The sequence below is a fragment of the Pinus tabuliformis genome, chromosome 8 (assembly GCF_031772625.1).
Source record: "Pinus tabuliformis cultivar Carrire ecotype Pingquan chromosome 8, CPIR1, whole genome shotgun sequence".
Taxonomy (NCBI): Eukaryota; Viridiplantae; Streptophyta; class Pinopsida; order Pinales; family Pinaceae; genus Pinus; species Pinus tabuliformis.
Genome location: NC_142294.1, coordinates 2,006,658,051 through 2,006,681,950, shown reverse-complemented (window position 1 = coordinate 2,006,681,950; position 23,900 = coordinate 2,006,658,051). Strand labels below are relative to the sequence as shown.

At 41.7% G+C, this 23,900-nt stretch overlaps 1 pseudogene; it reads left to right on the top strand.

Moving 5' to 3' along the window:
* The window catches only part of LOC149244477 (potassium channel AKT1-like), a 41,685-nt pseudogene extending 32,688 nt beyond the window's left edge, over positions 1–8,997 (top strand).
* The last annotated feature ends 14,903 nt before the right edge of the window (positions 8,998–23,900 follow it).

Sequence of the window (23,900 nt, the reverse complement as noted above, 5' to 3'; positions counted from 1 at the left end):
GGATTCATCGAATTGGAAAGATTACATTATCATATTCGATTGCATTCAGTTGAGTCGGGTCATAACACCATTGGTTTCATCTCCATTTACCCCTTTGAGTAATAACAGCCTTAATAACACAGCGCTTAATTAAAATTCATCTAGTAATTTTTACATTTCTAGGGCTCTGAAACACCAACATAGCTTAGGCTAGGGTCTTGGAGTAGGTGAGTACTTAACTCTCCAAGACTACAAAACCAAACAGATAGTCTATCTTGAGTAGAACAAATCCAATTGTTTCAATTACATTCTGGGAAAGCTCCTCTTAAAGGAGAAGCACGAGCTCGTGTCCGAACCAGTGAGGGGATCATTCCTCCCTCGTTGGGAACGACGCCAGACAGTACGTATTACAAACGGTAAACCTCGGATTAACCATTGTCGAGGAGCCAGGGGTCACTTATCGGTAAACCTTGGATTATTGTCAAGGAGCCGGTAAGGGGATTGGAGCTTGCTACTCTGCCCTTGCGTGCTGTCGGAGTTTAGACTGTTCCCCCAGGTGTATTTGTTACTGTTGGTGACCTTAGTGACCATAATATTTAGGGTTCTACCAAGGTGACGGTGGAGGGAAGGTCCCACTGTACCTGGAGCAGACGTCGGTTATACTCACTTGGATTTTCCGGGGGGTTCACTTCACTTCGAGACGGTTAAAGTGGAGGAACTTGTGCCGGTCTATTCATTAAGCAGGTTGCCGGGGTAACTGTTCCACCCACCACTTCTGTACTGAATTCGGCGATGTTGGACTTCATCACCAACTAGTGTTTTCGGTCCGGAAGGCTACTGTTTGTGTATGGTTTGACTCCTAGATTTGATAGCGCGTGTTAATTTGTTTGTTTTTATTTTTAGAGACCATAGGTGTGAATTGTGAATTTTAGTTGTTAAGTGTGAATTGTTAATTTTAGTTTTAAATTGTTAATAAAATTCACTGAAGTTGAATATAATGGCAAATGTTCCGGAATTTATCAACCTAGGAACCCCTCCTAATGAGAATCCTAGTACTTTTCCTTATTTTGGAAATGTTGGTCCTCCTTATATGGCTACTTTGTCATTACCTGGATTTACAATAGGATTACCAATATGGTTATTTTCAACTTCGTTGGCCCAAAGTACTCCAATTGTTCCACCTCAACCGGATGCTTCACCTCAACAGAGTTCACCATCTCAACATCACCAAGCTTCTGTTGACCCTTTACCTTCTTCGCCTAATTTTTCTTCCTCCATTTCTTCCTCTTCGCCTGGTAAAAGCCTTGATGCTAGTAACCAGGAGGTTAAGAAGAAGAAGAAAGGGAAGAAGAAGAAGAAGAAGAAGAAGCAAGATAAGAAAGAAGTCAACCAACCAACCATGGCTGTAAGTGTTAGTTGTGTTGAGGAAAATTCCGACATGCACCGTAAACCCAAATACCCTTGCAAGCTTTGTAAGGGTGACCACTTCCTTGTCAATTGTCCTGGTATTCCAAAGGTCTTGGAAGTATGGTCAGAAAAATCTCATCAACTTTCTGTTGATCCATCAACCAGTGATAGTCAGGTTCCTGGGAAAAGGGTAAAGTTAGGTTTCCTTGTAAGTTATGCAAAGGGAGTCATCAAACTCACATTTTCCCTCACATGGATGAAGCCTCAACATTGTTTGAAAAACTTACTGTTCCACAGCAAGAATTTCCAACTGGTTACCGTAAACTTTCTCCCAACCTACCGTCAACTGACGGAGTGATTGATCTAAATTCAAGTACAGTCAATCACACTCTGCCATTGGAGAGTGAAACTCATGTCACTCAGGTTGATGATCCATTAGTTGATCAAGTGGTCGATTCAATTTCACATTCGGTCGATCCCACTTTCCATTTAGAGAGTGAACTTCATACCGCTCAGGTTCTTCTTGTTACATCAGATTCTTCTATGCCAGGGGGCATTTCACCTGTTTCTACAGAACCCCCTCCAAGTACTGAGGTCTTTTCCTTTGACTGGAATAGACTGACAGAACCTCGTCTTCCTTCCTCCATCCCTTTCCAAATCATTGTCAAGGCTGGTGGTAGGGACATCCATCGTACTCAGGTAGATGAAGGTGCTTCTGTTAGTATTTTATCCTCAGCTGTTTGGAAAGCTTTGGGTTCCCCTCAGCTTGCGCCTATTACGCAGAATCTGAAAGCTTTTAACAGAACCATTAGTGAACCTTTAGGGATCCTTCCTAAGTTTTCTATTACCTTGGAAGGTAAAACTGTTTGTGTTGATCTTATGGTAGTTCGAGGTCCCTTGGATTTCAATTTACTCCTTGGGCGAGACTATGTTTATGCAATGAAAGCTGTCGTATCGACACTCTTTCGCGTGGTGTCTTTCCCTCACAATGGCAGTATTGTGACTGTAGACCAGCTTTCGTTCCCTAGTCTTTTTTCAACTACCAATAATATGACACCCCTAAATGTTCCTGATTCTACCCTGGTATCTACCCTGCCACGGGTTAATTATGTGGCAACCGGTCCCATGATTTCAGTTACCGATGTAAGTGAGCCTCTCACTGTTTGCTCATCTTCCTTTGATTTAGCTCCGGTAATTGACATGGAAAACTCTATGGGATTACTTGAACACGATGTTCTTCTCCCTTTTGAGTCCCTTGACATGTGTTCCTTCCCAAGAAGTATTCTTCCTTCGGATGAAGACCTCTTGGAAGCCATGATCAAGGTGTGCCCATTGACATGTCTTTCCTCCAGTTGGAAACCATGATCAATGGTACGAGGAGAGTTTTTCCTGTATCAACCTCGTTAAAAAATGAAATAGGCCGTTACGAGGATAGTTTTTTCCTGTATCAACCTCGTTAAAAAATGAAACAGGCTAGTACGAGGAGAGTTTTTCCTGTATCAACCTCGTTAAAAAATGAAATAGGCTGTTACGAGGATAGTTTTTTCCTGTATCAACCTCGTTAAAAAATGAAACAGGCTAGTACGAGGAGAGTTTTTCCTGTATCAACCTCGTTAAAAAATGAAATAGGCTGTTACGAGGATAGTTTTTTCCTGTATCAACCTCGTTAAAAAATGAAACAGGCTAGTATGAGGATAGTTCTTTTACTGAGTCAACCTCATTAAAAAATGAATCAGCTAGATTTTAGGATCTGTAGGTAGATTGTAGAAACTAGGGTTTTGAGGATAGTTCCTGTTACTGAGTCGACCTCGTTAAAAAATGAATCAGGTTTGAGGATAGTTCCTGTTACTGAGTCGACCTCGTTAAAAAATGAATCAGGTTTGAGGATAGTTCTTTTCTTGTGTCAACCTCCTTAAAAATGAAACAACTCCCTTTTCAAGTTAAATATTGAAAGTAAACCTTCATTTCATCCAGCCGGTTGAATGCAATGAAGCCTGGGGGGCATGTACCTCGCTTTGCATCATTATGCTGGGGGCATGCGAACTTTTTGAGCATAGTTCCTTGTCTTGTGTCAAGCTCGTTAAAAAATGAAACAAGGGTAGGTTAAGTAGGTAAATTGTAGATAGTGATCATGAGCATAGTTCCTTGTCTTGTGTCAAGCTCATTAAAAAATGAATCAAGGATTTTAGAGCACAGTTCCTTGTCTTGTGTCAAGCTCGTTAAAAAATGAATCAAGGTTTTTACAGTAGAGTTTTTGTTAGGTAGATCGTAGAGAGTAGTTATGAGCATGGTTCTTTGTCTTGTGTCAAGCTCGTTAAAAAATGAAACGACTCCCTTTTCAAGTCTTTACAAGATCTTGAAAGTAAAGCTCCATTCCATCCAGCTGGTTGAATGAAATGAAGCTTGGGGGGCATGTACCTCGTTTTGCATCATTATGTTGGGGGCATGCGAACTTATAACAAGCATAGTTTTTGTTTCAAGCTTGCGTAAACATGAAACCGAATCCGAGCATAGTTCTTTTCCTGTGTCAAGCTCGTTAAAAAATGAAACAAATCCTCCTCTACTTAAGTTGAGAGATTGACGAGATCTTATAAATGTTAAGTTTTTAGGTTAGTTATTTCAGTTTTTGCATAATTTTGTTATAGTTTTAGGTCGAGTTTTTCAAATGATCTCGTACTTGAACCTTCATTTCATCCAACCAATTGAATGAAATGAAGCTGGGGGGCATGCGCTCTAACAGTTATGCTTAGGGGGCATCAAGCACAGTTTTATCTCTGTTTCAAGCTTGTGTAAAAATGAAACTAATTTGAAGCATAGTTTTTATCTGTTTCAAGCTTTTGTAAAAATGAAACCTATCTCGAGTCAATTTCAGTTATTTTCAAGACTCGTTAAACTCATGAAAATCCCGAGATTATTTTGCTATTTTTCATTCTCGTAAAACAAATGAAAATGCCGAGTTCTTTCCGTCTTTTCCTACTCGTAAATTAAATTGAAAGTCGGCCATATGAGTACATTTTTATCATTTTTTCGAACTCATTAAAAATTACGAAAAAGTGAAAACCATGAGTACATTTTTATCCCTTTTTCGAACTCGTTAAAATTTACGAAAAAGTGACACCTTAGAGTCATCTTTTAAGCCCTTTTCTGACTCCTAAAACATGAAAAGATTGCCGAGCGTTTCTTTTACACTCGTTAAAACGGAATTAAAAGACGGTCCCCTTTTAGCTCTTTTCTGACCGTAAAATCAGGAAAAGATTGCCGGGTTTTTGTCGTTTCAAACTCGATATGGAAATAAAACGACGTGTCCTTGATCGCTTTTTACTTTTTCAGGTCAGTGGCACTATTATGAAAGTACTCCTTGGTCGCAAGATCAAGCGGTTCCCCCAGGTATTATTTTATACTTTTTCAGGCTTGAGGGACACAAATTTACGAAAAAGTTCAACGTGGAGTTTCCTTAAGTTTTTCAGACTCTCTAAAATTGAAAAACGCCGAGATTCTCCTATACTGGGCTCGTTAAACTTTTACAGTAAAGGACCTGTTCAATTACAAACAGGAACGAACCACTCCTTCCTAGGGTTTGAATTTAAACTAGGTTGGACTCGTCCGAAGGATGAGCTTATAATCAAGCATATGTTATCCTCCTCAAGCTTGTTAAAAATAAAGAGGTACTTGCCAGAAATGGTGGGGGAAAAGAGAAAAGAACGAACCTGTTTGTCACCTTTTATCTTAAAAGAAACTTTATTACCACTCTTGAACACGACACTTTTCATTCACCTGGGTTGGGAAATCTTTTACCTCACAGTTGACCAAACCACTTTGAAAGTCTTTAACCGGGTTCCGGGGATTAACTTTGAGTTATTCGTCACCAAGCCATCTGTCGTGTCGTTATGTGTTCAAGAGGTCTGCAAGCAAAAACTTTCATCTGCAAAATACTTGTCATCCATTTGACCGTCCCTGAGTCAGTCCTTACAGCAACATTTCTTCAACTTGAACAATGATTTCGTCTTGCGGGCTTGCCTGCAACGGGTCGCTTTCTATCGACATCGACACATTATCTAGAAAGATGACTTAGGAATCGACAGCACCTTGAAGTCTGCATGCATCAATGGCAGGTTTCTCGCCTTTGACGTCAGTTTACATCATTGACTTTCGATCAAAGGATTCCGTGAAGTGTTCGACATCAAAACATCTATTCACATTTCATGGGTTGTGCTTGGCACTTTGAGAACCATTGACATTACTGGTGGTTTCTCTCACGCTTGTTAACAGTTTGCATCATCGACTGGTAATCAAGTGGTTTCTAACATGTTCGACATCGAATCATTTAATCACATGGCTAGAATCGTACCAATTCGGGAAGTAGAAGTGAAGACCCTGGATCTAGTTTCTACCATCCAAGCTGTGAGGAGTTTTGTATTCATTATCTATGTAGACTAATCATAAACAGATGGCTGCATCCATACTGTGTCTACAAAAGTCTATAAAAAATGATGTACTGCAAGATCATTCCTGTATCAGAGTAGTTAGTCCATTAGTTAAAGTTTTGAATCTGAGTATGGGAATGCCTACCTCAGTGATGATATAATCTTATACATGTATTTTGTGTTGAAAATTGCAGGTTCCAACCAGGTCATCCACAAGACAATCCTTGAAATGATAAAGCGCTTCACCCTTCCTAGAATTACAAAACCCTACTCTATTCCAGGCTTCGCACTTTAGGGGGCAATCTGTTACACTAAAAAATGTCACCTTGACTACTTACAGTTAGTATGGCTCAAATCAACAGTCATGCTACCCTCTTAGGCAAGTCTATGCCTCAGTTATCCATCTCAAACTCAAAATAGAGAGAAAGTCTTGTAAAAACTATGTTTATCTCCGGGGTCGCAGGTTCTCTCTAGCCTTACCTGCGGGGACGCTGGCCATGTTCACAAAATCTGTGTCCATGGACGCTCTGTATGTTAAGGGACAGGTGCGTCCCTCTGTAAAAGGCAAAATGCGCGAGTTTTATCTTGAAAACGTTACTTGTGGTTACTTCTAGAACATTCTAGAGGTCGGTTTGATGAAATGGATGCGCCTCCAGTTGGTTCATGTATCTCTATTAAGGGGAGTCTTATCCCATCAATAAGGGAGCTATCCCACCCAAAGAGGGGGATGATCCCATTGATGGTGGACCAGAATAACCTCTTTACAGCACTATAAATAAAGGCATTGAGCCAGGAGGAAAGGGGGTTGGAGCTATACATTTTCTTTGGGTAAATGCTGCAGGATTTAGGTCTTCCATTAGAGCCTTTGTGAGGAGAGATTGTCTTCACTTGATTCTACTTGGGAGAGGGTGAGCTTTGTCAAAGTAGAGGAAAACACTTGATGGACCCTGGGAGGAACTTGCACAACACCAAGGCCAGGTTGTAAGAGTTTCTTTGTTTCGTTATTCATACAAACTGGTTTATTTTTCTCAATAGCTTATGTTAATGAGTTATTTCATGTGTTCCTTGGTCTGCATGTTGAATACATGTTTTATTATATGAAATGCAAGTGCTTGGTAATTGTTTGATTGTTTGTGGTTGCAGGAATTGACTTGAAGGAGGAGCTCATCCGGATCGTCAAGAACGGACTTCAACAACAGCGTTTTGGAATAAGGTAAACCTAAACACTTGTAGTTTTCATGTTATAAAAGGTGTATTTAGAGAAAGATCACTCCTTTTTGTCTTGTTTGTCATTAGAATGTCTTAGACTTCTAGGAAGGTCAGTCGTGTCCGCACCCTTGACAGTTTCCGTGTGACAGGGTACTGCAATGCTTAATGCCTATAAGCCTATACTTGTTTCTCCTAGCAGTGATGAATCCTTCAGGGTCATAATGGACCCACCGAAAACTATAGGACAGCTTGTATTTATCCTTAAGGATTAGGTCTGCATCTTCCCACCCTTCTTTCTTGTTCATGATGAAGGGGCCCAACTGGTGTTTAAACTTGAGGTGGGCCTTCTTTTTGGCGCTGTGGAAATGGGTGAGGTCAGACTGAATCAACTGCCTGTAATACTCCAAGGCAAATAACCTCATAGGTACATATTTTGGGAGCCTGTATGGACAGAGCTCACAGCCGTAGATCCTAATGACAGTATGGTTCTCATATAGGTACCAGTCACCTATTTTATATTTTTTGGAAAGCTGCAGAGCTTTCTTTATCTCATTTGATATTCTGGGAGGAGGGGACCTCATCAACAGGCAAGAGACTGGGTATACAAATTGGTCAACAAATTCACAGTAGGTATAGGGTGAATTTGTGACTTTTTGATAGACAGAGGTCCAGAAGATGACATATCTTCTTTCCCCTCTATGATCCAGCTTTCTGATGTAGCATGGGAAGGCTTTAGAATGATAGTACATGAACAGGTGGTAAATATAGGCCGAGTACTTGAAGACCCCCTGTCTGTCCACTCTGCTCAACTGATCATGAATCTTGTTAGCTATGAACTTAGCAAAGTTATATTTGCGGGCAGGGGGTTGGCGTGGGCTGTAAGCAGATAGCAATACCAGCATTGTTTTATCCACATGCTCACTGTTTTTATATCCCAACACATAGGCAATCATGTCCAGTAAAAGCCTGCCTACATCATTGAAATGGACATGCAGGTAGGGAGGTGGCCCTGTAGGCTGGCACTCAGGTTTCATGAAATTCCTGGTAACCTTTTGAATCTCCTCACTGGTCATCTTGGCACCAGTGTCCAGCAAATATTTCATGGAAAATGGGATTAGCAACTCTGTCTGATCAAAATGTAACATTTTGTTGATGGACTCAGCATTAATGTAGAAAAGGATCCTCCCAGATGGAGTGCTAATAGCTCTGTGCTGCACATCATAGTTTTCAGCACATAGGTGAATGATTTCAGGGAAGACATTTACAGCTGGGAGACAATAGTATGGCAGGGTTGACTCCCATATCCCATGTGTACCATGACCATCCTTATAGTCCTCTCTTAATTGGCAGAAGGTCTGCAAGAAGTCCCTGTCACCCTCAAAGTCTTCAATAAGATAGTCCTTATCAGCAAATGACATGGCCTCCAGCTCTTTATTTGGTGGATTTAATGGAGCCACACTGAGGGATGAGGATGCAGAAGCAGCCATTATATGATTTGATTTTGAGTAAAAAGGAGTTAAATGGCTTGCAAAGTTTTAGGAGCTCAAAATGCCAGGTCAATTGTAGTCAATGTTTGAACTGTGTCTTATAATGAAAAACACACAGTCTTGTTTTTGCAGTTTTTTAGCAAGTTCACAGGGATTGTGAACTGCTCAGGGCAATTTGCAGAGGGTATGAGGAATTATTTAGGTGAAAGGCTGCAGCTGGTGTGTACACCCGGCAAAAGGGAACAATGCCGGGCGCTTCAAAGGTAATTTCACAGTTTTTACCCGCCAATTTACTGTTTCTATGTCAAATTACAGAGCTGGGGCAATGCAGATTGCCTTGGCTTACTTTAGGTAATAGGTGTAGAGCTTATATGAATTTCCACAGGTATTCTAATGGCAATTTACAGAGAATTGGTAAGCATGGGCCAAACAAAGGAATTACGGTGAATACCTGGACAGAACGCTTAGACAGCTTGCGGGCCGAACTCTGAAGGTTGAAGTGATGAATCTGAGCGGTTGCAATTTGAATTTGGAGGTCTGGAGTCACTTTGGCAGCTGCAACGACTATCTCCTTCTTCACGCGAAAATGACATTGAAAATGCCTCAAAACATGACTTTAACGATAAAATTCGGAAAAATAGAGTAATTGGCGCCTTTCCGCCGATGACATCAGCATGACGTCATGGCGGGCCCGGGTACGGAGGTGACGTGGCTGCTGAGGTGTAGGCCAGGGTGGCAGGACACGGTGGCGGGTGGATAGGGTGGCAGGGTTACGTGGAGGGACACACGGCGCGGGGGCGGGGAAGGGCACTACGTCAGGATGACGCAAGCATGACACAAGGGGGAGGCAGTAATGGGATGGTGGTAAGCGGGTTCCCCGCACCACCTTTGGGCAAAGGCGGTATCGGGGAGGGGGGCTCCGAACAACCCCACCGCCTGTCAGGCGTCCCTTGTACGGGGTAGAAAACTGCTTTCCCCGGACGCTAAAGGTCGGCAGGTCGGGGAGTGAAAATGACCGCCCACCGTTAGATCTGGGCGGCAGAGATCGGACGGCTGGCGGGTCCTCCGATGGATCGTGCAGGTTGGGGGGTCCCGCTGGTTTATTTAAATATTCAATTAAATACTTTTTGCGGAAAACTTTAGGATTGAGGGTTTTCGTGAGTTTTTTGGGGTTTTTGGGTTAATTTGTGAAAAAAGGGTTTATGGAGGGTTTTAGCAGAGGTGAGGTTAGGGCTTATGGAGAGGTTATTACTCCTAACCAGGGGTTAGAGTAATCCCTTGACAGGGTTGAGCATAGTCCCAGGTGGACTAAAGTCTCCCTTAGACAAACCTATTTAGCTATAATGCTAAAAGGAGGATATTTATAGAATGCTTAGGGGTTTATACACCATGGTGTTATAATAATAGGGAAAGGGTAACATAGGGGAATTATACAATAGAGTTAGGGGTTAATATGGATAGAAGAGGAGTGGATGAGGGGAGATACCACTAAGTTTGTTTGAAAATAACTTAGCTTAGGGAGTAGAGCAAAATGAAAAGAGTTTTAGACAAGAAATGTGGCTTTTAAATGAATAAGAACCACCATGAAACCTCAGATCTTTTCATCAATCTCCATGGGTGAAGGGATGTTAGTAATAAGAGTGGAAGGGGAAATTTGGGAAGTTAGACATGCTTCCTTTCTTTGCTGCAACCTGATGGGAAAAAGGAGCTTCTCAACCATTGATTTTCCTTTGTGGACATTTCAGCACACATATATTTGCAAGGAATGATATTTCTGCAACCCCAGCTACCTACCCATCTACTTGCCTAGCATTTTTATTTCTTCTTGGAGGGTGCACTTAGGCTTGCAGACCCTTACTTGCCTTTTCTTTTCTCTGGCTTTTTCTTTTGTTTTTCTATCTACTTCTACCCTTATTTCTTCCAAGGTCCCAGATTAAGCAGTTGGGAGCCTTTCTTCTCTACCTAAACTACTTGTCTGCCAAGATTAAACAGTTTGGACAAACTTCTTTCTCTATTCTACAACTGGAAATTCAAAACTTGGCATGATCCAGATTAGGCTGTTGGACCATCCATCAAAATTTAGACAACATCAAGCTATATACACAGATTGTTTTCTTTTGGAAATATGTGATCTTTGCATGACCAAAGCAGAACATATTTGGATCTCTTCATTATCAATCATGAAATATGAAACCTATTGGTATAGGTAGCTAACACCTCCGATGCGATATCGTTGTCGAAGGTCGGGCGATAAAATGTGTTACTCTATGGTGCATTGCCGAAATCTCGGACCCGATTTCATATAATAAAGGGCCTCTAAAGCATTTCGGGTCCGATGGTGTTTCGGCGATTTTATGTGGCAACCCATGTTTCCGCCGATAGCGAAACGCCGATTGAATCACAGCGATCCATTTTGGGCCCCAGATCAACAGCCCATGTTTGATTGGCGATCACCCCTTATGTTTGGCTCCGACCAGCAGAGCCAAAATATTATCAGGGTGGGTCTTATAAAGCATTTCGGGTCCGTAAGGTCCTCTCGCGCAGCAAAATGGGAAGGCTCCGATATGGCGGAGCTGAAATAAAATAAAGTGGCACATAAAAGATTTCGGGTCTGAAAAGGGGTAGTACTGTACGCTCCCTTCTTGACCCGAAAAGCTATAAGAAACAGTTTTGAAGGCATTTCGGGTCCGTTGGACCCGTTTCATTGTAAATCCGCCGATATATGGGTTCCGATGGTTCGTACCCGAAAAACAATATTGTGGGCTTCTAAAGCATTTCAGGTCCGCGAGCTTTTCAGCGATCACACAAATGTTTCCCCCGGTACCTCCGACTGCCGATATTGCGACTTAGTGCCAGCCATCGGATCAGGCACCAGATCAACGACCCTGATTTAATCGCTGCATTCCCCATGTATCGCCCTAATACGGCGGAGCCGAAATAACATAAAGCGCAGCGCATAAAGGATTTCGGGTCCAATTATTCATTTTGTTAAAGTCCGCCGATTGGGTTTCTCCGATGAGCCGGACCCGGTCTCAAATAAAGAGAGCCCTAATGCGATTTTGGGTCCGCGGGCTTTTCGGAGGCACTATGATATGGGACCAATGGTCCGCCCCAACGCGATTTAGCGCCGACCGTTGGATCGGCCCGCGCCGGATCCAATGGCCAGGATTTAGTGATGGCTACAGTGTCCACTTATGTGAGCTGTAATGGCTCACCAACTTGCAGATTTTGCCATTTAAGGAAGCAGGACCACTTGAAGACACAGATAAAGGATTTCAAAGCATATCTATTGCAAAGACAATGTGTGAAACCGCATTTTGGGGCGGCGCTGCTCAGCCCATGCACAATTATGGCCATGAGGCCAGCACACGGCTCGAGGCCATTGTTCACCCATTTTTGAGGCTACTGCCTCATGCGCAGCCCTTGTTTACATGACTTGAGAAGTCTGCTGCCTCATGTGCAGCTGTTTAATATGTTTTATGCATTTATTTCCAGCATAGATTAGGATCAATGACAATGACTACACAGATCTCTTTTGATCTGTTTTTACTAGATATTTTTCAGACATTTTCCCCTTGACAGCTGTTCAAGGGCCAGTTTTGGTTGTTTTTCTATTTAAACAACCCTATGAACCATTGTAAAGGGTTGGTTGGCTGTATGACTCCTCTAGAGACTCTCTCTGTATCTGATATGATTTCTTTAATCAAAGACTGCTAAAGGTTGGAGGATGGACTGTTTGATGTGTTGTTAATGGTTAAAGAGTGAATGATGGAATTCATGTGCTGCTATATGAATCAATAAGTGTTTCTCACCTCTGTTATTTCATTTTCATATATGTTCAAGTCACTGAACAAAAGATTGGTTTAGAATTTGCTTAGCTGCACTCTATGCTCAGTTTCTGTGGCTTCTTAATGATTTCCTCTTGATTTAGACATAAATATGAATTCCTTTATGGCTCATGTTTGATCTATTTCACATATGAATGACTGTTATTTTGGAATTCTTAGCTGCTCCTAGATAGAGCTCATTCACCTTCCCTCTGCTAACCTGATTGAGAGATTCTTTGTTGCCTTTCATTCCTTAGCCTCCAATACATCTCCATTTAGCTTGAGTATTGTTTCATGAGCAACTACCTTGCTCCTCATTCCTCTTGTGACCAGGAAAATGCTCTAGCAGTCTTACTCCATGACTCCATGCCCAATGGTTTGAAACTTATAATACTATACATTTCCTCTCTATTTGAAAGCATCCTCCTTCCCACCAAACATAAAAAAAACCCCCATGAACTCAATAACTAGCCTAATATCATCTTCAGCAAAGCTAAATCATAAAGAGAGAGCCCTCTCCGATTGCAGGTAGGCTAGGACCTGCAGTCCAAAGATTGGTTTGTGGTTACCTCGGCCGTATCCCTTTAAGGAGCTTTAGGGACAACTTGAGTGATAACATAATGGCGACTCCGCTGGGGACCCCTCCTCAGAAATTTCACAAATCGATTGGCAAAGCTCCACTGGAATAAAATCAGACCTGCAAAGGTTTCATTTAGCCCAAATTTGCTTGAGAAAATTCCCCTGAAATATTATTAGAACTGGCTCCGAAGACAAAGAAACGTTATACAAGGTCAAATCCAGACCCATATCCCTCAGCTGCTCTTGAAAATCTGAATTTGATCCAAAGAAGCCTCAGGAAATTAGAGCTAAAGGAGGATTTTGCTAATTCTACTCCTGCAATAGTTCAGCCAAACTGTGGCCCTACCCCTGTCAAAGTTTTATTTCGTTCAACCCTTATTTCCCCTTGTTCTTCATCCACTTCTTCCACACCTCCATTCACTGCACATACTACCACTACTACTCCTATTATCCTAGTTGTTCTTGTTATCCCTCTTATCCCTGTGAATATGGCTAACAGATATGCACCTTTGCAATTACCTGCTAATCCTGGGGCCATGCCTCAGGATTACCAAACTAAAATCACATATTTTGATGGCACAAGTGCCTGCACAACCCTTCAGCATACAAAGAAAATGCAGGATTACTTTGAAAGCTATGAGATTGACGATGATGGTGTGAGAATGAAAATTTTTGTCCAAAGTTTGACAGGCGATGTCAGGACTTGGTTTAGAGCACTCGCAACTAATTCCATAGCAGACCCATAAGCCCTATACCAGTCATTTATCAACAGATGGGAGAAAAAGAAAGACCCTTTACACATACTAGGCGAATATGACACAATCAAAAGAGGTCCACAAGAAACAGTCTTGGACTATTGTGCAAGGTTCAATAGCATTTACAATGCTATCCCACAAAATTTAAGGCCCCCACCTGACCTTGCCTTATATAAATTCCCTGATGGATTCGACCCAGATATGGCTTACCAGTTAAAGGAGAGAGCCCCTAACAGCCTTGCTGAAATGCAAAATGTGGCTGTTACTGTGGAGGCAAATTTAATTGCCAAGAGAAACAGAGCCAGAACAGAGAGGAAAACAACCTTTAAGGAAGAAACCTCAACCATAGACCAAAAGCTTGATGCCCTTATTAATGGCATGCATAGTCTGGAAGATAGAGTAGTCAACGTTGAGAGAAAATCATCATGGGATGGGCAGTAAAACAACGCTATTAGAAACCCAAACTTTAGAAGGAATCAAAACCCAAACGCTGCAAGAACGAGCCCGGACCATGAAATAAGACCTCCTTTCCAAGAAAATTACACAGAGTCATCCACTTCCAATGATCCTTTGGAAGACCCTCACATAAATCTTATGGGATTAAAGAATGATCAGCTTGTCTTCTTATCCTAGGAAGACCAAGACAGTGATGATTTTCATCAAATGCAATTCCGAACGCAAGAGTCTTTCGATTCTCAACAAGCCTATGACCCAGCTGTCTATGAGCTAAACAAGCAATATAAACTCAGAAACAGAACAGTTGATGTGCCCGTGCCCATCAAACCAAAAGAAAAACAACAACCCAACAAACTCAAAGGCAAGGCTGTTATAACAGAGCATGCCGATAAAGTTGTCCCAAATACGCAGCAAACAGCCATAGATGACATAACAGAAAGGCAGCCTTCTATTGACCAGCCTGTGGTGCTCTTTCCTTCAAAGAAAAATGCGCACAGTATTCCAAAAAGCCTGCCCATCACTGAGAAAACGCAAGCAATCACTCTCCCTAAGGATGGCAAAGAAGAGCAAAATCCTGAAATTTCAATTGAAAAAGAGAAATCTGCCATTTTTAACGCAAAGACTCCATTGGATAAGCCATTCAATTTAGAGGCAGAAATAGGAAAATTAAAGGTATCCATCCCCCTCTCTGAACTTGCAAAGCATGATGTTTATAGGCAGCAAATTCAAAAATCGCTGCAAATACCAGAGGGTAAGGATGATGTTAATATTCTAGATGATACCCCGGAACTGCTGTTTGGTCCAGAAGTTAATGAAAAATCAACATATGGATCTGTTCTACCATTTTATGTCAGCCTGCATATACATGACAAGATCTTGCATAATGCAATGTTTGGTTCAGGTGCCTCGCACAACCTTATGCCTAAAGTTGTAATGGAAAGACTAGACCTTGATGTCACTAGGCCATATAAAGATCTATTCTCCTTTGACTCAAGTCAAGTCAAGTGTTTAGGTCTCATCAAAGATTTGTGTGTCTCCTTAGTCCAATATCCCAACAAGACCATCCTCATGGATGTCGTAGTTGCTGACATCCCTCCAAAATATGGGATGCTCCTATTAAGATCTTGGGGAGCAAAACCCCAAGGATCCCTTCAATTAGACCTTTCTTACGCCACTATATCAGTCTTTGGGCAACCAAAAAGACTATATAGAGAAACTCTCATGAAATACATTGTAAGTAGTGAGGACAAGCCCCAAAATTTCCCCATCTACTCAGTCCATACCGATATGGATTCTTTTATTTTGTTTAATGATAATAGCTGCCTTCTAACTGATAACAAGCCTTCGGCTTTAGAACCACAAGCACATGTCAATCAAGAATCGGTTGCACATACTCAACAAATCGTCACAACAGCCAATGCAACCAGCATACAAGAAGAACCTCCCCAAACAGAACTTTCAAATCTGCCCAATCCTAAAATGACTCAAACTCTTAAGACTAGCCACAAGCAAGAAATCACATGGTATTTAGAGTTTGATGGATCTGTTAACAAGTTAGGAGCAGGGGCAGGTGTATGGATTCATAATTCTCATAACAATCATGTGCAGGGTCATGCATATAGGCTGAACTTTAGATGTACCAACAACATGGCAGAGTATGAGGCTCTGCTTTTAGGCCTTAAATTGCTGAAAACTCTAGGTGCTGCAAAAATATCTATCCTAGGTGACTCTTATTTAATAATTCAGCAGATGAAAGGTAATTTTGTTACCAATGACAACAGAATGAGAATGTATAGGATTGCAGCTACTAGTATACTCAATGCATTCACAGAATTTAACCTTGCCAAGATTTCAAGAAGTCACAATATTCATGCACACAACCTTGCCACCTTCGCTAGCACGTGTAAGCTTCCTTTTGGACCAAACCATCACTTCACAGCTGAAATAAAGCACAGACCCGCTGTCCCTAATAACGTTAAGGACTGGCAAGTATTTGAAAATGATGCCCAAATTAATAGTTTCCTCACCCTTGAGCATGAATTTTCAGGTATTAACATCGACACGGATGCTGTGACAGATTCAGAACAGCAGACAAGTGAAAATCAGCAAGCTGTAACAATTGCCACAGCCAAGCAAATCCTGAAACCAACTGTTTTTGACAAAGAAAACATAGAACAGCTGAAACAAATACACTTGGAAGAAGTAGACAAAACAGAGGTAGAGGTCATTGAGCTGAAAGATAACTTTCTGCCTGCTGGTCTGACCCCTTTGGAAGACATGTTCGATGCCAATGATGTCCCCAGAAAACCAAAATTGCAACCCATAAACACTGAGATTGAAGAACACAACATTGGGACAGCAGAAAGACCGAAAATGATCAAACTGTCCAAAAAGTTACCACCAGATCAAAAGCCCAAGTACATTGACTTATTCAAAGAATTCCAAGATGTATTCGCTTGGAGCTATGAGGATTTGAAATCCTATGATACCTCTGTAATACAACACACAATTCCTTTGAAGCCCAATCAGAAACCATTCAAACAGAAACTTAGAAGAATCAACCCTGTCCTTCTCCCACTGATTGAGAAGGAAGTAAAAAGAATGTTTGAAGCAGGCATAATAGCACCCATCAGATTCTCTGAATGGGTTTCCAATTTGGTTCCCACTAGAAAAAAGACAGGTGAGATCAGACTTTGTGTGGATCTCAGAAATTTAAATCAAGTTTCTTTAAAAGACCACTACCCTTTGCCCAAAATGGACCACATCTTACAAAGGGTGGTGGGGTCATCTAGAATCTCTCTGCTAGATGGCTTTTCAGGTTTTAACCAGATACTTGTTCACCCAGACGACCAAGATAAAACTGCCTTTACCACACCGTGGGGAACATTTAAGTATGTAAAAATGCCATTCGGTCTTAAAAACGCTGGTGCTACCTTTCAACGAGCAATGGATATTGCATTTGCTAAAGAAATACATGATTTCCTAGTTGTTTATCTTGATGATTTGACCCCATTTTCCAAATCCGATGAAGAACACCTAAAGCATCTTAGGCAAATTTTCATGACATGCAGGAAATATGGCATTTCCTTGAATCCCAAAAAGTCTCTCTTTGGCCTTGAAGAAGGCAAATTACTTGGAAACATCATCTCAAAGGATGGTATTAGAATTGATCCGGAAAGGATCCAAGCCATATTGCAAATCCCATATCCTAGAAATATAAAAGAATTACAAGCATTCCTTGGGAAAATCAATTTCCTAAGGAGATTTATCCCAAACTTAGCTGAGCTAATAAGAATGCTAAACAACATGCTTAAGAAAGATGCCAAGGTAAAGTGGTCTCTAGAGGCCAAGCAAGCATTTGAGGGCATTAAATCAGCCTTAACTCAAGCCCCAGTCCTCACAAGTCCAAAATTTGATAGTGACTTTATCATATTTTCTTTTGCATCTGATAATACTATAGCTGCTGTCCTTTTGCAAAAGGATGATCAAGGAGCTGAAAAGCCAATTGCATTTTTCAGCCGAGCCTTAAGAGATGCACCCCTGAAATACCCAATCATGGAGAAGGAAGCCTATGCCCTTGTGAAAGCAATCAAAGACTTCCGAATTTATATTTTATATTCACATGTGATTGCTTATGTGCCAAATGCTATTGTAAAAGACATATTAACCCAAGAGGGGTTAGAAGGCAAAAGAGGCAAGTGGATTGCTAACATTCTTGAGTATGACATAGAGATAAAACCAACCAAGCTGATAAAGGGACAAGGTTTAGCCAAACTGATGTCCGAAACAAACTTTGAAGCCTTAGACATCAACCAACTAGACAATGAACAGGAGCTGGCGACTCCACAGATCAGTGACACCTTTTTTCAATCCCCATGGTATGCTGATATTTGCTTTGTATTGTTAAACCTGTGTGCTCCCCCAGGATTGTCCAGGACCAAGAAGAGATTTTTAAGAATGAAGGCTTTGAAATTTTGTGTCTTAGATGGTGCATTATTTTGGAAAAATCATGAAGGCATATTGCTTAATTTCTTGACCAAGAATGAAACTAGCAATGTCATGAAAGAATTCCATGCAGGGGACTGTGGAGGACATCTATATTGGAAGTCCACTGCTGATAAAATTTTAAGGGCTGGTTTCTATTGGCCCACTTTGTTTGCAGATGTAAAGAAGTTTGCCACCTCATGCCACAATTGCCAAATCTTTGAAGGCAAGAGAAAGCTGCTCCCTTTGCCTCTGAAACCCATCTCAACCGAGAAGCCTTTTCAACAATGGGGTCTTGACTTCATTGGAGAAATCCATCCCTCTTACTCAGGCCAGCATAGGTGGATTTTAACAGCCACCGATTATTTCACCAAGTGGATTGAGGCCATCCCATGTAGGCAAGCCAATGACACCATCATTATCCAATTCCTTGAGTGCAATATCCTTTCTAGATTTGGCTGCCCTGAGAAGATCATCATTGATAATGCCGCCGCTTTCAAATCCAAAAAGAAGATCAATTTTTGCCATAAATTCCCTATCACTTTAGGCCATTCCACAGCCTATTACCCTCAAGGTAATGGCTTAGCCGAGTCATCTAACAAGAGCCTGATCAGTATCATTAAGAAGACCTTGGAAGAAAACAAGAAGAACTGGCATAAAAAGCTCACCAATGCCCTTTGGGCAGACAGACTTTCAACAAAAAAATCAATTGGGATGAGCCCTTATGAGCTTGTCTACGGTATGGAAGCCAGGTTCCCATCTTCTTTGGGCATTTCCATTATGAAGCTGTTGCAGGAGGTTCAAGCTGAACCAAATGATATTCAACGAAGGATCAATCAGACCATTCACCTTCAGCAGACCAGAGAACAAGTTTATGACAGAGCTCAAATGTTACAAGAAAGGCTAAAGAAGGCATTTGACAAGAGGGCTAAAGCTGAGGATTTCTTTATTGGCGACAAGGTTCTAAAGTGGGATTCGCGAAGAGAAGACAAGGGAAAACATGCAAAGTTTGATTTTCTGTGGAAAGGCCCTTTTATCATCAGCGTTGTGCAAGGCAATAATACTTATTTCCTCAAATCTGAAGATGCCTCCGCACTTGAAGAGGGCCCTGTGAATGGCCGCATGCTGAAGCATTACCTTGATCCAGTGATCTAAGGGATACAGGGTTCTGGTGTATATATTTGTATATTAGTGCGTGCACATATAAGCGCTTTCTTTTTATGTTTGTATAAGCAATCCGATTGCTTGGAACCAAGCAGCGAAGTTATGGAGACAGAGCAGCGCAAGCCCTCCATTTTAACAGTCTACCATAAGCATTGACTACGGCAGAGCAACTCAGCAAAGCTTGAAGGGGCAGCCCACGCAAATCCCCCATTTCAAAGCTTTGTCTTTGCATTGATTTTGAGAAAAGGGGCATCCCACGCAAATCCCCCATTTCAAAGCTCTGTCTTTGCATTGATTTGGAGAAAAGGGCGCAGTCCCGAAGAAAAGATGCCTAAAGAGCGCAACATTCGAAGCCTCTGTTCTTTTGAAGTGAAGTTCAATGAGAAGCACATCAATTTTGCCCCCGGTCATAATCTTACCTCAAAGGGTGCACAAGGCAGGTTTTGATATAATTTAAAATGTTCTCAATGGTAAAGGGCAGCACTGTTATTTATAACAGCAAGTTCTATTAAAAATGCTGCATTCAGGCTTACAGCTCATTCAGTCAATAATATCAAAATTGAGGAGCAAGTTTCATTATATCAGCAACACTGTTCAAAGACACATTTAAGAGAAAAGGCTCCAGTTTTGTTCTCATTTTTGTGGTTATTTTAAAAGGCAGTGATCAGGCAACATTGTATGTAATATCAAGCACGCAGAAGAAAGCAGGCAGTGCTTTACATTCACAGTGATTCAGTTGAGGGAAAGTGTTGTTCTTATTCCAAAAGTTTCGATTATCTAACAGTCAGCACAAAGAAGTTTTCAGTGTTGCAGCAACAACAGAGGATCAAGGCAGTCTGACCTGCTATTCTTGGCTTTTCACAAGGAAAAGCCATCCCCAAGTGGAGCCACTGTTAGCTTCCTGCTGCAGCAGGTTAATCATCTTTCATGATCGACATTTTTACATGCCAAATATGTCATACTTTGCTTGCTGCAATGCTCCATATTTGTTACAGATGGCCAGAGAAGTATTCGTGAAAGTGAGCCAATCTAAATGCCACTGCTTTGTTCCAGTTTTGATGAGTAATCCATTTTTGATCAGTTTTCAAGTATGGGAAGGCCAAACAGCTTAATCTTGGCTTCCTTAGGTTTCAATTTCATGTTGTAGAATATAGAGAATGAACATCTGTCCAAACAGCTTAATCTTGGCAGATTCGTAGTTAGGTAGAGAAGCAAGGGTGCTCAACAGCTTAATCTGAGCCCCTGGTTGAAATAAGTGTACAAGTAGATAGGAGCACAACAAGAAGGAAAGAGTGAAAAGCTGGGTATGCTAGTTCAAGTGCACCCAAACCAAAAAGAAGAGAAAATGCTAGGTGAGTAGGTCGGGTAGGTAGCTTTGTGGTTGCAGAATCATGGCTTGTGATCCATTTCATATTGTCAAGTGTTATATCTATCATATCACAAGTTGAAGGTAGTTTTTCAGTTGGATAACTTCAAGTGAGGCATGCCTAACTTCCCCTTCTTCCTCTTTCCCCAAATCACTCACTAAATTCCCTAAAAGAGGTCAAGATATGCTTGATACCTCTTAATTCCATCATTCTCCATATCATTTACTTTGGTGAAGATCTGCTTCACTCAAGGCATGTTCACACTTCTTCTATCTGTCATTTTCCCCCATTCATAGCCTAAGAGATCATTCTTAGCACTTTTTCTCATCGTTATCATATTAACTACTAACTTTATTATGTAACTCCCTATTTCTTTACCCTTCCCCTACTAAAACTATGTATATAACTCCCCTATATATTTATCCCGCCCCCTGGTTGAAAAATAACCATATATATCCTTGGGAATTGCTAAGTTTATCAGAAACTCAGCAAGAACCCTCATTACCCCCTCAAACCATCTTCTCATGCATCTTGGACCCTTTCCAAGTGCATAGAACCTTTAATCACCCCCTAACTATCTTCCAAGTGCATAAGGACTCATTCCTATGCATAATTTCCCTTCATATGTATATAAAATCCACCTTTGGTCTTGTTTCACCTTTCTAAGGCATAAAACCCCTTTTGACCACTAAACCCCTCTCAAAACCACATCACTTTCCTCCTAAGTGCCTTTGGACTCCTTCCAAGGCAAAAGACTGCCCAAACCATGCAAAAACCATGTTAAACCTTCAAAAAATTGAAAAAATCCTCTTTTCGGGCCATCGGACCCCTTCCGATGCCCTAGGAATCCATTTTAAAGCACCTTAATCACCCCTCCGAATTCATTTGCCTTGCCTTTTTCATAAAAAGCATGCTCCGATGAGATAAGGATCTATTTGATCCCCCTCCGATGCGATATCGCTATCGGGAGGGGGCAGTGGCATATTACAAGCAAAAATGGCTAAGTCTCAAGGCATGTGCCCTCCCTCCGACGCGATATCGCTGTCGGAGGTCGGGCGATAAAATGTGTTACTCTATGGTGCATTGCCGAAAGCCCGGACCCGATTTCATATAATAAAGGGCCTGTAAAGAATTTCGGGTCCGATGGTGTTTCGGCAATTTTATGTGGCAACCCATGTTTCCGCCGATAGCGAAACGCCGATTGAATCACAACCATCCATTTTGGGCCCTAGATCAACGGCCCATGTTGGATCGGCGATCACCCCTTATGTTTGGCTCCGACTAGCGGAGCCGAAATATTATCAGGGCGGGTCTTATAAATCATTTCGGGTCTGTAAGGTCCTCGTGCGCAGCGAAATGGGAGGGCTCCGATATGGCAGAGCTGAAATAGAATAAAGTGGCACATAAAAGATTTCGGGTCCAAAAAGGGGTAGTACTGTACACTCCCTTCTTGACCCGAAAAGTTATAAGAAACAGTTTTGAAGGCATTTCGGGTCCGTTGGACCCATTTCATTGTAAATCCGCCGATATATGGGTTCTAATGGTTCGGACCCAAAAAACAATATTGTGGGCTTCCAAAGCATTTAAGGTCCGCGAGCTTTTCGACGATCGCACAAATGTTTCCCCCGGTACCTCTGACTGCCGATATTGCGACTTAGCGCCAGCCGTCGGATCGGGCACCAGATCAACGGCCCTGATTTAATCGCTGCATTCCCCATGTATCGCCCCGATATCGCGGAGCCGAAATAACATAAAGCGCAGCGCATAAAGTATATCGGGTCCGATTATTCATTTTGTTAATGTCCGCCGATTGGGTTTCGCCGATGAGCCAGACCCGATCTCAAATAAAGAGAGCCTTAATGCGATTTCGGGTCCGCGGGCTTTTCGGAGGCACTATGATATGGGACCAATGGTCCGCCCCGATGCGATTTAGCGCCAACCGTTGGATCGGCCCGCGCCGGATCCAACGGCCAGGATTTAATGATGGCTACAGTGTCCACTTATGCGCCCGATTTTCATAATTTTGCAGTGTTGTGAAGATTTTCTTTTGTATTATGATAAAAGGGGTATTTGTTTAGATTTTGTACAACGCTCTCGCCCACCACAACTGTTAATGGAAATCATGCATACTTAAGTCATTTAGGATTGCTCCAAGCCCTGTTTTGCTCCAGGGGGCCAGTCTTGGCCTCGGCTCAATCAACAACACGTATTCCTCCTTTTTGCACCATTTCTCAGAGGTTAAGGCTATTTTTGACTGGCCAGAGCGCTGATAGCATTCCAAAGGCCACGGGAACCTTTGCAGCAGTGATTTGTGCATTAATAGGCAGAAGGGGGCAATGGGACAGTTTAGAAAATATCAGCAGTAAAGAAAGGCCCAGATTCGGTGTCAAAGTGTATCAGGAAGCAGCGGGAGGTATCAGTATTGCATTTCAAAGTAGATGAAGGCAGAAGGGGCCCCAGTAGATTTAGCAAGGCATCATTGAGCTATAATGGCTCACTAACTTGCAGATTTTGCCATTTAAGGTAGCAGGACCACTTGAAGACACATATAAAGGATTTCAAAGTATATCTATTGCAAAGACAATGTGTGAAACCGCATTTTGGGGTGGCGCTGCTCAGCCCATGCACAGTTATGGCCATGAGGCCAGCACACGGCTCGAGGCCATTGTTCACCCATTTTTGAGGCTATTGCCTCATGCGCAGCCCTTGTTTACATGACTTGAGAAGTCTGCTGCCTCATGTGCAGCTGTTTAATATGTTTTATGCATTTATTTCCAGCATAGATTAGGATCAATGACAATGACTGCACATATCTCTTTTGATCTGTTTTTACTAGATATTTTTCAGACATTTTCCCCTTGACAGTTGTTCAAGGGCCAGTTTTGGTTGTTTTTCTATTTAAACAACCCTATGAACCATTGTAAAGGGTTGGTTGGTTGTATGACTCCTCTAGAGACTTGCTCTGTATCTAATATGATTTCTTTAATCAAAGACTACTAAAGCTTGGAGGATGGACTGTTTGATGTGTTATTAATGGTTGAAGAGTGAATGATGGAATTCATGTGATGCTATATGGATCAATAAGTGTTTCTCACCTCTGTTATTTCATTTTCATATATGTTCAAGTCACTGAACAAAAGATTGGTTTAGAATTTGCTTAGCTGCACTCTATGCTCAGTTTCTGTGGCTTCTTAATGTTTTCCTCTTGATTTAGACATAAATATGAATTCCTTTATGGCTCATGTTTGATCTATTTCACATA